Source organism: Acinonyx jubatus, chromosome D3 (assembly GCF_027475565.1).
Source record: "Acinonyx jubatus isolate Ajub_Pintada_27869175 chromosome D3, VMU_Ajub_asm_v1.0, whole genome shotgun sequence".
NCBI lineage: Eukaryota > Metazoa > Chordata > Mammalia > Carnivora > Felidae > Acinonyx > Acinonyx jubatus.
Window position 1 is genome coordinate 41850830 of NC_069392.1, and position 14920 is coordinate 41865749.

The 14920-nt window shown below is 40.3% G+C and overlaps 1 protein-coding gene across 3 annotated transcripts in view; it reads left to right on the forward strand.

Annotated features, from left to right (window-relative positions):
* Positions 1 to 2905: 2905 nt before the first annotated feature.
* YES1 (YES proto-oncogene 1, Src family tyrosine kinase) overlaps positions 2906 to 14920 on the forward strand; it is a 68969-nt gene continuing 56954 nt past the window's right edge. The window contains exon 1 of one of the 3 annotated variants that reach the window (XM_027068606.2): positions 2906 to 3042. The gene's annotated coding sequence lies outside the window, so the exon portion shown is untranslated. Of the gene's footprint in view, positions 3043 to 3242; positions 3376 to 5215; positions 5406 to 14920 lie in introns of those variants that run through there. The other 2 variants (XM_027068605.2, XM_027068607.2) reach the window with 2 other exon arrangements.

Genomic DNA, 14920 nt, shown 5'->3' on the forward strand with positions numbered 1-14920 from the left:
AAGTTTAAAGTATAGGTAAAGGTACCCAGGAGTAGGTAGAGTGGGTACCAGGAGGAGCTAGAGCAGAAATTAGGGGTTTTTTTGCTAGATGCAACAGGCCTGGGACCAACCTGCAGGAGCACTAGAAAGAATGTAAATTTGAGAAACAAACCCCAGAGTAGATTCCAATCCAAAGATTAAACTTCCAAAAATAGTCCTGGAGCTGGGGAGGCACACCAGGCACAGGGTATAATTCTAATATTTTAGACCAGGTAGCCAAGAAGTTTAGAAGCTGGAAAGAACAAAACAGAGCAACAAGATGAGCTAGATTTGCTGAAGCTTATAGAAGATTGGCATTTGTTACATCTATTCATTGTAGGATGTATCTGTACACATCCAATGAATTAGTTCTCTTAGACCTTGCCCAATTAAGGGGAAGTAAAAAGTATAATACACAAGCACCAGTCCTTGACGCAATGAAGGCATCAGGAGAAATTGATGGGTTACTGCACTTCTCCCTAAGCTTGGCACAATGAGCCTCGCATTCAATGATGAATACTTCCCATCTGCCTGATTTTCCAGATCTTTGTTTAGAGGGATCCTCATATTCTTCCTTATTGGGCTTAGCGCCAGTTTTTGCCAGGCTAAACTGGTGTAGAAAACTTCAGACATTGAGTGGACATGAGGAGATCCAGGCTTTGAGCGGTTAGCGCAAGTCTAGTAGAAGGCATTTTGAGGGGGCGTTGTAGTGGGACGGTTAATTAGAGAACACAGACGAGTGCATGCACCCTGTGTAGGACTGCAGGCTTTCTAGTTATCAGGAAAAGAAAATCGTCACAGCCTGTGACGGAAGCAGCAGCAGGTAGATTTATCCTAAACACAAACATTTTCTGGCAAAATCACATGTCCCAGGGTGAGATCGAATGTGCCCCAGCTAAACCTTGAATCTTTTAAACTTTCAGTCAGAACATTCAGTAAGCATTAACTTGAATAAATGATACATTTCACTTCTGTAGGGACTCAACATATGTCATTTCTTTTGTTTCAAGCATTCCCCTAACCTCCTCAACCAGCAGACTCTCCCAGGGATTCCAAGACCCTTATCACTCCTTAACACATACATACCAGACCTCTGTGCTGTGTGGGAGCGACAAAGGGTGCATGTCATTTGTGTGTATCTTGAATGAACAGATTTGCACTTAAAAGCAATTTCTATTGTACCAAACTCATCAAGACTTTAGAGATTCTCTTTCTTACTTCTGTTGGTGGTAGTTGTGGTGGTTTTTGGTTGGTATTTTGTTGTTGGTTTTGGTTTGTTGTTTTTTTAAATATTCTTGGAAATAAGTGAGTCATTGAGTCTAAGTAAGATTGAAGTCTCCAGGTTATTTACAGACTAAAACTTGATAATGTAGATTAACATTCCAAAAGAGAAAAGAGGGAATGAGGTAACAAAAAGAATCAAAATGAGGGTGAATAGAAGGAGACTAATTGATAAGTTAATATAACACCTAGGGGATTTTGACATCCTTTTCCACCTTTAAAACTCCTTACAGAGCATCTTCAAAGCCACCTCATCCCTTATACTGGGGAAAACTAGGATTTAAGAGTTCAGTTTTTGAGGCTGAACGTTTAGGACAACAAAAATATCTGTATTTAATCTAGAAGTTTAGAAAAGTAACAGCTCAAAAATTTATTTTCTAGTTAAAAAAAAAGCTGAATATAAATCTACATGAAAACGTTTAACCTCAAATACAGTGAAGAACAAATTAAGTGTTAGTAGCTAAATCAAATAAAGTACCATCCCATATTATGTATACTTTTTTGTTAATGTGAATGCCTATCCCTACCTTTGGCTCACTTAGTAAACTGAAGAAAAAAGATTTTCAAACCTTTATATGCATTTCCTAAGTTACTAGAATACCAGAATACTGACACATATGATTGTACCATTTCGCATTTGTCAAAGATGATTCTGAATTTTGCTGAAAACCACAAAGGAAACCAACAGACCCACATTACTGTTCTGATATTCCCACCAAAGAGGAAACACGGAGAGGAAGTTAATCTACAAGTCTGATAGGGCATATGTGATTTTAGCAGAAGAGCCTCAAGATTCAGCCTATTCCAACACTGACTAACTCTTATCTTTATTCCCAACTCCTTCTGGATCCTTTCCCTTCTTCAGCGACTGGCTGGCTACAAGGCATACAAGAAAGGTGCTTGTATTTGAAGAATTCTAGTTCCACTATGCTCCACTTTCAGGGTCGCAGCCTCAGTTTCCACAGTTGTCAAACAGGATACTAATACCTATACCTCACTGGGAAGTTGCCGGGATCATATAAAAATACGTTGTCCCTAGATAAGCCAAGGTCACCATTCCTGGGAGAATCGCCAAAAGAACTCGGCTTCGGTTCCCCCTCCCGGCAAGGCTGGTTCGACCAACAGTCAACAGGAAGCTCCAGGGGTTGGGACAGGATCCCTGGCTCGGAAGGAGGCCAGACGCGAGCGTTTTTGGACGGCGATCAAGAGGAGGGTGATGAGAGCGTTAGAAACGCCCCCCCCCCCCCCCCACCGCCGGCTCACGCGGATGGGCTGAGATTTTACTATCAGTGACAAAAGGGTGCGGAAGCACAGTACTAAAAAGCAAACAGTCAACCACAATAACTCAACCCTGCCCTCCCCACAAAAACAAACAAAGCCCCAAAGCCCTCGGCAGGACTAGAACGGGGCGAAGGGAACCGAGAAGGGCTGAGGAGGCGGAAGCTGTGCCCCTCACTCCAGCTCCCGGGGCAGGGGAGTGCGCGGCCGAAGGGTCCGCGGAAGGGGAGGGGGCGCTGTGGGTCCGCTCTTCGCGTGCAAGAAGCGCCTCCTCCTCACGCCCCCTCAGCCTGTGCCTCCTCGGGAATCCGCCCCGGACCCCGCCGCCATGTTGGGTCCGGAGGAGTGACTTGGACTAGCAGCCGACGGGGACTGCGGAGGGACGGCCCCGCATCCCGCGGAGCGCGCCGCGGCGCCGGAAGGCGGGGGGGCGCTCCAACTCGGGCGGGCGCGGCGCGAGATCCGGTGAGCAGGACGGCCGCGCGCGCAGGTAGCCGCAGCCCCCCGCCCTCGCCCCCGGCTCCGCCCCCGCCGAGCAGGGGCGGAGCCGGGGGCGAGGGCGGGCGCCGAGCTGAGTGGAGGTGGAGAGTGAGGCCGAGGGGTGGGGGAGCCCGGGAATTCCCTCCTCCTGAAGTAACGAGTGCGGGGCGGCTGTGCCGTCGTCGCTGCAGCGGGGCTCCCGGGACGCGGAGGTGGAGGAGGGAGAGGGCCCCGCGGGCCTCGCCTCCGCCCGCCGCCCCCTCCCCGCCACCCCGAGCTGCGGCAGCAGCGACTCATGCGAGCGCGGCTGGACGGCAGGTAAGGACCCGGCGGGGCCCCGCGGGCGGAGGCGGCCGACCCCGGCCCGGGCAGCGCTAGGCCCCGGCGCCCGCCAGCGCCCGAAGGCGCCCGCGCTCCTCGCCCCCGCAGGCTCCGAGTTGGGAAGTTGAGGAGAAACTTCTCCCCTCCCCCGGCTCACCCGGCGGGCGTGTCTCCTTCCCGGCGCTACCTGCCTGCCGCCTGACTCGGTCTCCGCCCCGTCCAGTCCTTCCCGGTCCCGCCCAAGTCCGACTTAAGGTCCTTGGGGCAGTAGGGAACCTCCCACTCCTGCCTGGGGGCTAGGTTAATTTTGGCTCTCCCTGCCGGAGTGAGGGAAGAGGAGGGCAGCGGCCCCTTTCGGTCCCAGAGCTTGAGGGTCTACCCGTGGCTGACGCCGGGTGGCAACTGTGCCGGGGGAGCGGACGTGGGGGGTGGGGGGGGGCGAGTGGGTGAGCCTCTCGCTTTACTTGGTTTGATTGAAAACCGCAACATGTTAAAGTTTTCCTTTGTTTTGGGTTGGGGGTTGGGAAGTATGCCATTCAGCATCCACTTTTACAGTATTGTGGCCCTCCGTCTCCCATTTGGTTCGGTTCTCTGTCCACATGCTACAGAAAATTTTGTTTTAAAGTGTGTTTTTCCTGGTAATTGCTTCCAGCTTTTGCTTCATTGGGCATGGGGCAGCGTTGTTTTAAGAAGCTCTTCGAAAACCAACTCCGATGTAGGGACTTCTTTAATTTTTGTTTTGCAGTGAGTGGAAAATCAAGTCCGATGTAGGGATTGCTTTAATTTGTGTTTTGTGGGGAGTAGAAAATCGAGTCCTCTGGAGGGACTGCTTTGATTTTTGTGTTGTAGTGAGTGGGACACAACGTAGTTCCGATTTGGTTCATTTATTTTCTGCGTAATTAATAGGCATGGCATAACAACACGGTCTAACAATTTGTAAATTATTAAAATAAAGATGAGAAGTCTAATGCAATCACAACTTTATGTTCATGCATTGGTGTGTTTCATGGTGTGCTTTCACATACATGGCTTCACATGTACATGCATATGATTGTAGTATATGTGTGTCCTTGTAACTTGTAGGATTACAGTGCTAAAAATATCTCGATAATTCTGTATATATCTAAACCATCCTGTAAAAATTCTAAAGTTAAATTACACGTAAGGAAAATATTACTAAATGTGTACATGTGACTGTAGGCACTTACTGGCATAGCACCTGGTAAATCTATCTTAACTAGGGCAGTGGCACACAGTGGACAAAAAACATTTTGAATGGGCAGTTAATGAAGGAGCATCTTGTAATAGAATGAGGACCTTTTGTGTATCCATATAGGATTTTCATATATTCTGTAAGAAAGTCGTATTTCACTAAGCCATCATATGTTTTGTTTTACTAATATGTGAGACCCCTGTGGTAGTTGACTTAAGGAAGTTTAGTTATTTTAAATTTTGGACATTACATAAACCTCTGTGGAGATTGTGAATGCTGCTTGACAATTCATAGGGTCCTGAATTTGAAAAACAAAACAATTACCTTTGATCTGGATCTGAATATAAGACAGTTCAGATCCATGTTTTCAGAATAAAAGATAAAAGGACTCTTAAAATGTGTACTCTGCTGTAACTACCATCATGTTAAGCTACTATAATAGCTTTAATTTTGCAGTATGTTTTTGCTGACTTCATAAACCACAAAACTGACTCCTTTCTTTTCAACCGAAAGTGAAATTACGGCTTTGACCTGTCTTCCTGGGATAGGTGGAATTTGTTTTACGGCTGAGGTATAATATTAATACATGGCTTCAGGTTGGTTTTTTTTTTTTTTTTAATTCAGGAAATTCTCAAGCTGAAAATCAACATCCACGCAAATAAATGTCCTTCATGATATGTAATGCTAAAAGAACAAATATTCTAAAAGGATAGCAGTGGTCCAGTATAACTGAAATATTACCGACCCGTGGTGTACGATTTGTTTATACAAAGTCCACATTTGCATCCTTTTAGGCAGTAAATAATTTGTTAATGTGAGTAATTTTACTTTATAAACATATTTAACTCTCAATTTAATGTTCACTGTAGGCATCATTTATTAGTTCCTATTAGCATTATATTAAAAAGAGATACAAACTTCCAGTTACAAAATAAGTCATGGGAATGTAAGGTGCAGCATAGAGAATATCGTCAGTAATATTGTAATAATTTTGTGTGATGACAAATGGTAACTTATGGAGGGGGGATTGTTTCATAATGTATAAAAATATCAAATCACTATTATGTACAATTGAAACTAGTAAGGATACTATATATCAGTTATACTTCAATTTAAAAAAAGCCTACTACCAAAAAATTTGAAAGCAGTTATACTAAGCTTTGCTGTCTGGGAATGCAAACTTGGGAAATAAAACTGTATTTAAAAAAAACAAACAAAACCCTGCAAGGAAATGATTTCTATAAACGTAAAGAGAGGAGAGAGAATGTTGTGATTGGGACCCAGCTTCTGAAGTGGTGACAAAGTTTTAACCTTGTGGTGGTTGCAAGGGTGTTCACTTAGTTATTTACTAAGCCATACATTTCTTCTGTGCTTTTCTGTATCTGTTTTAGTTTACATAATTTGTTTTTGTTTTTTTTTTTTTTTAAGAAGCCTATGTGTTATGTACTATACAAGGTGCTTGGGTAAAGAACTTAACATTTAGTGGCTGACTTTAGAACATCTCCTGGGCTGCCCTTTGCAAACAAGATTAGCTTATTAAATCAAAATTGTCATATTCCACCTAGTGTATGTAACTACTTGACATAAATAACTATTAATTATGTTAATATTTTGAGGGAAGAAACCAGATTTTACTGATTTTAAATCCTCTTTAGCTTATATACGTGTAAACAGTAGGTACTCAAATGTTTATTAAACTAATGGATACTATTGTTACCAAATATATAATGTAACTTATTTGTCGTAAAGTTTTTTAAATGACAAAACTGTCACATCAAAGTAATGTCTTGACTTTTAATCATTTTCTGTTTTCTGTAATAGTAATTCCTTAGATCAGCAATTTATCCCTTAGTTTTGATATTCTTAAGGATGTCATGAAATTCTCAGCATAAACTAAGTTTTTGTTTACTTAAGCTTTATGAAGATGTGCCATATGGCACCTAACAGAAGAGTATGGTTTTTTTCCTTTTTTTTTTTCAGTAGAGTATGTTTTGCAAGAAAGCAAGTGACAGTATGGTGTTGGAGTTTCAGAAATGCTCAGAATGATTATATTATGCTATTTGCTTTATGTAATGGCTTGCTGTTTTAGTTGTTGATTTTGTTGCTTTGTGGTTTGCATTGTTATAATGTAGAATTAAAGAAGAGATCACATCTGCATCAGTTTCATATATCACAGGAACTTTCAGTCATGCTGTAAAGGTGATGTTTGTGGCACTGGCTTTGTTATATGAATATTTACAGGAAGTTTTAGTTAAGATCTTCCATTGTTCAGAGCTCTACATGGCTTAGGTCACCTTCAGTTCACACACATTTAAACATATCTCTAATACAAATCCAGAGTTCTTCAGGGAAGTACAACAGCTTTTCTTTAAAGGAAATAACCTGCTCCTTTTAAAGTATCTTGGTAGCTTATTGGTAGTGTGTACAGCAGTTTGTGTGTGGCTATCGTAGGGTATGTATTACCGCTTTTCTTCCTCTCAGCTGCTCCAGCGCCACAATTAGGCTGAGTATTGCTCAGCTGCAGCTGCTGGGTGATTATGAACCATCCAGCTCCTGTCTAAACTCAGAGGCAGATTTAGCAAAAGGAGCTATAGTAACAGCAGAGGGTGAAAAAGAAGAGCCGGTGCTGCTGCCAGTATCATTTTAACGTGTCTCTTTGCCAAGGAATCGTTGGCTGCGGCAGCACTACTGTTGTCTTGGAACTAGCAGACTTGATGGCAACATATCCTGGTCTGGATTGAGTTCACCTGATGTTACTCTTTAAAATCTTGAAGCTCGCTCCAGGAAAGAGAGAATCCTGTAATTTCAAACTACAGGATAATACTGATGGACTGAATTACAAGCCTTAGTGCCCAGGATAGCCGTGCTCCTCAGTTCCCCTTGTTTGAGTGTATATATGTGACTGCAGGTTCCCTGGAGTTTGTAACATATACTCCATGCTACTTTAAACCGTGTCAGTTAGAAGTGCTGCTGCTATTACTGTTTGGGTGTTGGCAGGAGAGTTTCTATGCACGTCCTTTGGACATCCTGCTTTCTCCCAGGAAGTGGAAGACCTTCAAGAAGGATTATTTCTACAACTAGTTGCACATGGTATATCCCCTGTGTCCGGCTGAATTTTGCAAGACCCTAGCTTCTTTATTCTGTTGTTCTTTGCTTATTCCTGGGGTATAAAAAGATGGACATCAACAAACGCAGATATGTTATCAGCTATATATGGCAAGCCCCAGACTGGAAGATGCTATAGGCAAATTTTGCTGCTTCTGAAATGTTGCTCATTTTATAAACATGCTAAGCAGAGAGCAGCAGCATCTTGTCCTTTCTTTTACCATGACTGTCAGAAAAATTACAGAGACAGTTTCTTTTGCTAATTCTAATTCTGGCTTTGGAACTTGGTGGTTGGGGGTTAGCTAATTTGGGATGGGTAATAGGGAGCATTGGGAGAATCAGCACTCAAAATTGTATCACCCCAAGGAAGGAAGAGTTAACCGAAGACTGTACTCTTGAAAGTGAACAAGTACACATTGTCGTTGTGGCATGTACTTAGCAAAACACTAGTGTATTGGCTCCTGTCTTTGTGCTCCCACAAAACTCCAATATGAAAGCACATTCTCCTTACATTATAATTACTTCTTTCCATGACTATGATATATTTGACCTCATGCTCACAATGGCAAGGAACTGGTTTATATAAATCTTTGAGAACAGTTTCTAGTAGGATAAATGCTTAATAAATTTTGAATTGTATGCAGAAATGTGGTTCTGTGTATATTTATGACTTTACACACATTTTTAAGATCTACCTCTACTAAAATTTTATAAAACTTAGTGTTTTTCATATGCTAATATTAAAACAAATGCTTTACATTTTTTCACTCAAAGTTTTGTTTTAGAAAATGATTTTATAACACAGTTTATAAATACTTTGAAAGGTGAATTTAAAGGTCAGTTTGATATTTCTGATAAACTGGAGACTCTCTGTAGTTGAAGTTAAGCGAGTCTTTAATATGGTTTATTTTAAAGAAATGTTTTTTACTGTATTAATGAGTATAGAAAGCCCAAGCTATCCACCAAAAAGAAAAGAAAAACCTAGATTTTTCTAAAATGCATTTGACGTCGTATCATGTTACTAGAGACAATATTATAATCATTTACGTACATATCTTCCAAGGACAAAAAGAAAAAATCTCCTGATTTTCTTGATGTAATGCATGTGAAAGAATGCAGTTTATAGGATTTGTCTGCTGCTATTGGGGGTGTGGGTGAAGACAGGAAGTACTGAGAGGAAAGGACTGACCACTAACAACACTTAAAGATTGTTGTGGTTTCAGTCTATGTTCCAACCAGTATTAAACTCTAGATTTTCTTTAATTATAGAGGCTAGTCACTTCTCTGATTTTTTAATATAGTTTACAGTTTCTTAGCATTAAGTAGAAATGGGAGTGGAGAAAGTTGGTGTCTTTTGCTACATAATTTAATACTTACAGTTGTCCTGTGCCAAGTTTATTTATTTCTTACATTTGTTCTCAGGCAATTAGTATTTTACAGATAAGGGCATTTTAAAAATAAAAACTGTCACGGGGCTCCTGTGTGGTTCAGTTGGATAAGTGTCCAACTCTTGATTTCGGCTCAGGCCATGATCTCACAGTTCGTGAGCTCGAGCCCCACATCAGGCCCTGTGCTGACCATGTATAGCCTGCTTGAGATTCTCTCTCCTTCTCTGCTTCTCCCCTGCTTGCTCATGCATATTCTCTGTTTCTCTCAATAAATAAATAAATAAACATGAAAATAAATAATAACTGTCAGGTATATGAAAAGGAGCAAAGAAGGCAACATGGTGTAGTAAGGAAAGGACTAAAAGGTAGAAGGCCATTTGGATTTTAATGCCACTTTTGATAATAAAGAGCTATTTGACCTTGGTCAGTTCAGTAAATTCCTTGCACCTCAGTTTCACCATCTGAAATAAGAGACAGCAGCCAGATGGTTTCTAATATTCTTTCAGCCTTATATAAATGTGTGGCTCTGTTACAGTTGAAGTTTTCCTATTGATAACATTTTAAGGAAATGTTTCAGAATCTAGAATTTGAAATAAAATTAGATACCAGGTAAATAAAGGTTATAGTAAAAAACTGACCCATAGACTTGGCACTGGACTTTTCTCTAGGAAATGTAGTGTTGTCTCATCAAGTGTCCATTTATTAAACCTGTGGTATAACAAATACTGTGCTGGTTTTGGTGGTATAGAAATGATTGCAGTGTGACTACTGCCTTTTAGGAATTCACAGTTGGATGGGACTGGCTATGATTATGAGACTGTTGTAAATTTTGTAGATTGGTAGTTCTTTTTAATGTGATAATCCAGTTTAACACTTCTCTGGTTTTTGATAATATTAGTGTGTGATACATCTGAAACTTTAATGGATCCATATGGCATGGATACTTTTAGCTTCAAGTAAACTGATTTAATTCTCTAGGCCAGAAGACTTGATTTGATTTTGTAGACAGTTTATTACAGATATGTGTGACAGATGCAGGTTCCACAATATTTATATAGAAGTTTTACTGTAAGAAGTCAGGTTTGAAAATAAGTCCTTTAAGCAACACTTCCGACTTATTTTGCAGTAAAATTAGAAAGATAAGAACTTTTATTCATTGAAGCACATAGATGTGATGTCAGTTAACAGATAATTATGACTATGATCACTATGATCATGACCACTAACATTAAAACATTTATTTTTTTTTAATTGACAAAAACATAGAGTAATTGTTCTGGATGTTTTCCTTTAACACGTTTAGTTACTAGTTAGAATAAAATAAGCATGGGTGTTAGGAAATGGTTAGCTTTTTAAGGTTTGCAACAAAGATCTTATAAAAAGGGGGAGGGAAGCCACCAAAATTATAAGTAGATTGTTCCCAAAGTTTGTCAGTTAGGTCTTTGAAAATCAAAATCTTTTCTCAGGAAACATTCTTTCTTGGAAGGTTAGCCTTTTTGGTTAGATTTCTAGGCAGACCATTAAGAGTGTATAAACATTTAACAGATATAATAGTGTTTCATTGGTAAATGTATTCTGATTGATTTTCAGGTTTTGTTTGTTTTCTTAAATCTGAGCTCTTTGAACATATGAAATACTTGGCTTACTGAATGTTCTGATTATACAGGGAATGAACTCATTGTCTTGTGAGTTACCCTCCCTCCACACCTTCCCAGCCCTTCACCATTTAAAAATCACTGTTACGAGTTTCGAATTGGGATGCCAAGACCCTTCCAGTGAAGCCTTGCTCTTAAGCTGAATTTGAGTACAGGAATGTCCGTACTTTCTCCCACCTGCTTGCTCTAGGCACTCTAAGCCTGCCTAGTCTATCCCTATAGGACAGTGTGAAGAATGGGAAGGTTTCAAAAGATTGGAAATGAGAAACAAAAATGTGGAAACTAGAAAAGGGCTTGGGAAAACGAGGAGTGGATGTAATGTGGAAGTTTATAATTTCCTCTTTTTTGCCCTTTTTTCTGTTTCCCACCCATTTACTCCTCATAGGCAATGTGTAAGGAAGGAAGAAAGCCTGTATTATGGCAGATGCTATTCTACATATGTAGTTCATATGCATTGTCACAGTTAAATATTTGAAATGCCTTTTCAAAATGCACAAACATTGTGGATTAGATGGGTATTTATTACATGTGAAGAAACTGAGGATCAGAAACTATATGTGATTGGCTGAGGTCACAGGACTAGTGGTGACTAGAACTGAATTTATCTGACAATAAGCCTGTTTCCTATAAGACAGCTTCCTTAGGTATAAAGAGCAATTATGGAGGAAAGGGGAATTTATCTTTTTCCTTCTCCCTTAAACTGTACATTTGTATTGGGGCTGAGAATTTTCAATCATGTATACTTTTCAATTGAAGTAGCTTTGTGGTACATATTTCATAATAGGAATCAAGGTCAGATATTATATGAGCTGGAAAAAAAGGGCTAATACACTAAACTATAGCAAGTGCTTTCCTTTTGTAGGTTTGGCTTTGTAATGGAAAACTGATACACTAATCCCAAAGCATTCTTTATCTTTTTATAACAAGATGTTCAACCCAGATTAACAAAGAGACAGTGTTTGGATGTTTTTCCAGTGAAGCTTCTTTTTTTTTTTTAATCTAAATTTAATTCATCAAAAGAACAAAGCCAGCAAAAGATGGGTATTACACTAAAGTGTAGCAAACGCTTTCCTTTTGTAAGTTTGGGTTTATAAGGGGTATATGGAGTATATGTGTATATAGTGAGTTTCTCTTTCCTTGTCTCTCCTCCTCCCCTAGGTTTATGCTCAAATATGAGTTCTGACTCAAAACTGGCTCAAACTTCTATTGTGCGACATTGCTTTTATTTCTACTAATTAAATCATTTATTCTTAGATGAGTTGGTAGAAATAGATGGAAGGTCTGCATTGTCTGAATGGTTCTCCATCACATTTCACATATTCTGCAGAAAGAGAGTACACTTTCTAATTTTCCCTGTCAATAAGATGGCAGTTTTCTACACCTTGGTACAGACTCAACAACCATTCAAAGCTTCACTTCCTTCTGAAGGAAACAGTGGGATTCTTCCATGCTGGCTTGTTCCTAGAAATGTTATTGTTATATGAATTCTTTACCTCTGGATCAAAAGTCTCATCTAACACTCCAAATGGAAATTCTGTTTGCTACTCATTTACCACAGTGTCAGATTCTATTGACAGATTTCCTTAACCACCTTAGAAGCCTTTTTTCTTTGGCTTCCTTTTATTTCTTCAGTTGTATGTAAGAATGTACCCTTTGTCCTCTCTAATAAGCTGGAGCATTGTTTTCTAATAGGAATGCTGGCTTGATTTTGTAGCATTATTATCCCACATAGAATATCTACAGTACAACTCCTTCACACATCACTTCAACAGTTCTGTCATTGCCCGTGTTTATTAAGTCTGCATAAGTGTGTTGGCAGATAGGCTTTAAACTGTAGTGCCAAGACTAAGTGATGGGAATGAGTGGCTGCCACTAGAATATAAGCTCCATGGAGGTAGGGAGGAATCTTTGTTTTGGTACAGAGGTTATCCCAAGCATCTGGAACCTTAGTAGGCACTTATTAAATGTTTTAAAATGTATGACAGTGTAACAGTCTGCCAACAATGTTTGTTTACCATGGGCATGGGAAAAAGAAATGTCAACAAATAGCTTCTCACTGGAAACTCATACAGTAACTGCAGATGCTTCTTACTCCGGACTCCTTCGAGTGGCAGGCCTAAAGCTAGACTAGTGGCATCAGTGCTCTGGATGAATTCAGATAAACATTGTACTGGAGTCCGATGGAGAAGCAAGTATGATTTGGCAGTGAGTGGTAAATGTTAAAGACCAGTAAGAAAAATACATACAATAAAGGGATTCCTTTTTTTAATATCTTATATCTCTAACAACCATTCTTCTTAAAAACTCTGCCACACATCAGTTCCTCCTACATTATGTTGATGTAAATGAGTCATATGCGTGTATCTGGTTGTAAGTAGAGCTAAGAAAAATAGTCCTTGGCAGGGCTACCTTCTATTGACAACCCTAGAAGGGGAAAAGGAATTTTTGGTGGAAGGTAGTTGTCTCTGCCACAGCAGGGGAGAGAAAGTAACCTATTAGTTAAAAAGATTACATGTCTATATGGAAATACACTATTTGGTTATAGAAACATGGTTAGGATATTTGAAAAGTGTGGACAAAGATGATCTTTTTTGTTTGTTTGTTTTTAAGTTAGCTCTATGCCTAGCACCCTCATGACCCCAAGATCAAGAGTTGCATGTCTACTGGCTGAGCCAGCCAGCTAGGTGCCCCAAGATGGTATCTTCTTAATTTAAGGCAACAATATTAGTACAGATACAAACTGGTTATGATGGAAAAAGTCAAATATCCCAGCACCTCTGGAAGCTTGTTTTTTATAAGCAGAGCATCTGGAAAAATGTGATTTCATGTTTTAGGTGGTAAAGGAAGATATAAAGATATTTGAACTTAATTAGGACCAATAGAAAAAAGTGATAGGCAAATTACAGAAAACATTTTTAGAGGTATAGGGACCATGTTGTCTTGGGTTTATATTAAAAGTAACAGGGAGGGGCGCCTGGGTGGCTCAGTCGGTTAAGCGTCTGACTTTGGCTCAGGTCACGATCTCGCGGTCCGTGAGTTCGAGCCCCGCGTCGGGCTCTGGGCTGATGGCTCAGAGCCTGGAGCCTGCTTCCGATTCTGTGTCTCCCTCTCTCTCTGCCCCTTCCCCATTCATGCTCTGTCTCTCTCTGTCTCAAAAATAAATAAATGTTAAAAAAAAAAAAAAAGTAACAGGGAAAGTAATTCTGGACTTTAAGATGTATGCCCTAGACTTTAGGAAACATATTTGACAACCAGTAAGAGTCTATGATTTCAGATTCTGATGGACAGTATACCACCTAAAGGAATGAAAAGTCTAAAAATGCCCTAAGCTTTTTATATGAAAAGCTTGGGAAGCACTCTGATTTGGGGTGCAGGTGGGGGTCACAGGAGAATTGTGGATTGTGTCTGCATTTATGGAGTCCTTTTAGTGATTGAGAAAAGATAGTAATTAGCCATATCAGAGAATTTGGTGGGGATAGTGGCAGGTGGGAATGATGATGGAGCTAAAGCCCTCCCCCCCCCCCATCTCACCTTGTTACTCCCCATCCCCATAGCCACTCTCTACTGGGTCTTAATTGTTTGTTTGTTTGTTTTTAATGACTAGAACTTGAGCACCTGGGTGGCTCAGTCAGTTAACTATCCTACTTTGGCTCTGGTCATGAACTGAGTTTGAGCCCTGCATCAGGCTCCTCACTGGAGCTACCTTGCGGAGCTTTCTTGAGACTCTTTCTCCCCCTCTCCGTGCCCCTCCCCCTCAGGTCAGAAGGAGGAACTCATAATAGAACTCAGGTAGAAGAGGGGGTCAAGAACCTCTTAGGATATTGTTAGAGGATGAATAGGATTTTTAGAATGATTGATGCCTAGTAGAAAGAAAACTAATGACAACATAGATGATTCTTAGAAATAAATTCAAAGCTGGAAGTTAAAAGGGAAGCCACAGATCCAGGAAAGTTGAAATAATAGATAACAGGAAACATCTAGCATGTCTTCTTTTTATCTCCTGACTTCTGTAACAAGAAGATGCTCCTTAAGTTAGCAAAGCTAGAAAAGAGAGTAAGAAAGTAAGTAGATAATAGATGGTAAGAGGGCATCTAGCTTCAGTTGATTTCAAGTTTCTAGGTCCAGGAGAATTCTGTCTGAAGGTTCTGAAAGACATTTCTGGTATTATCGGGGCCCCAGTT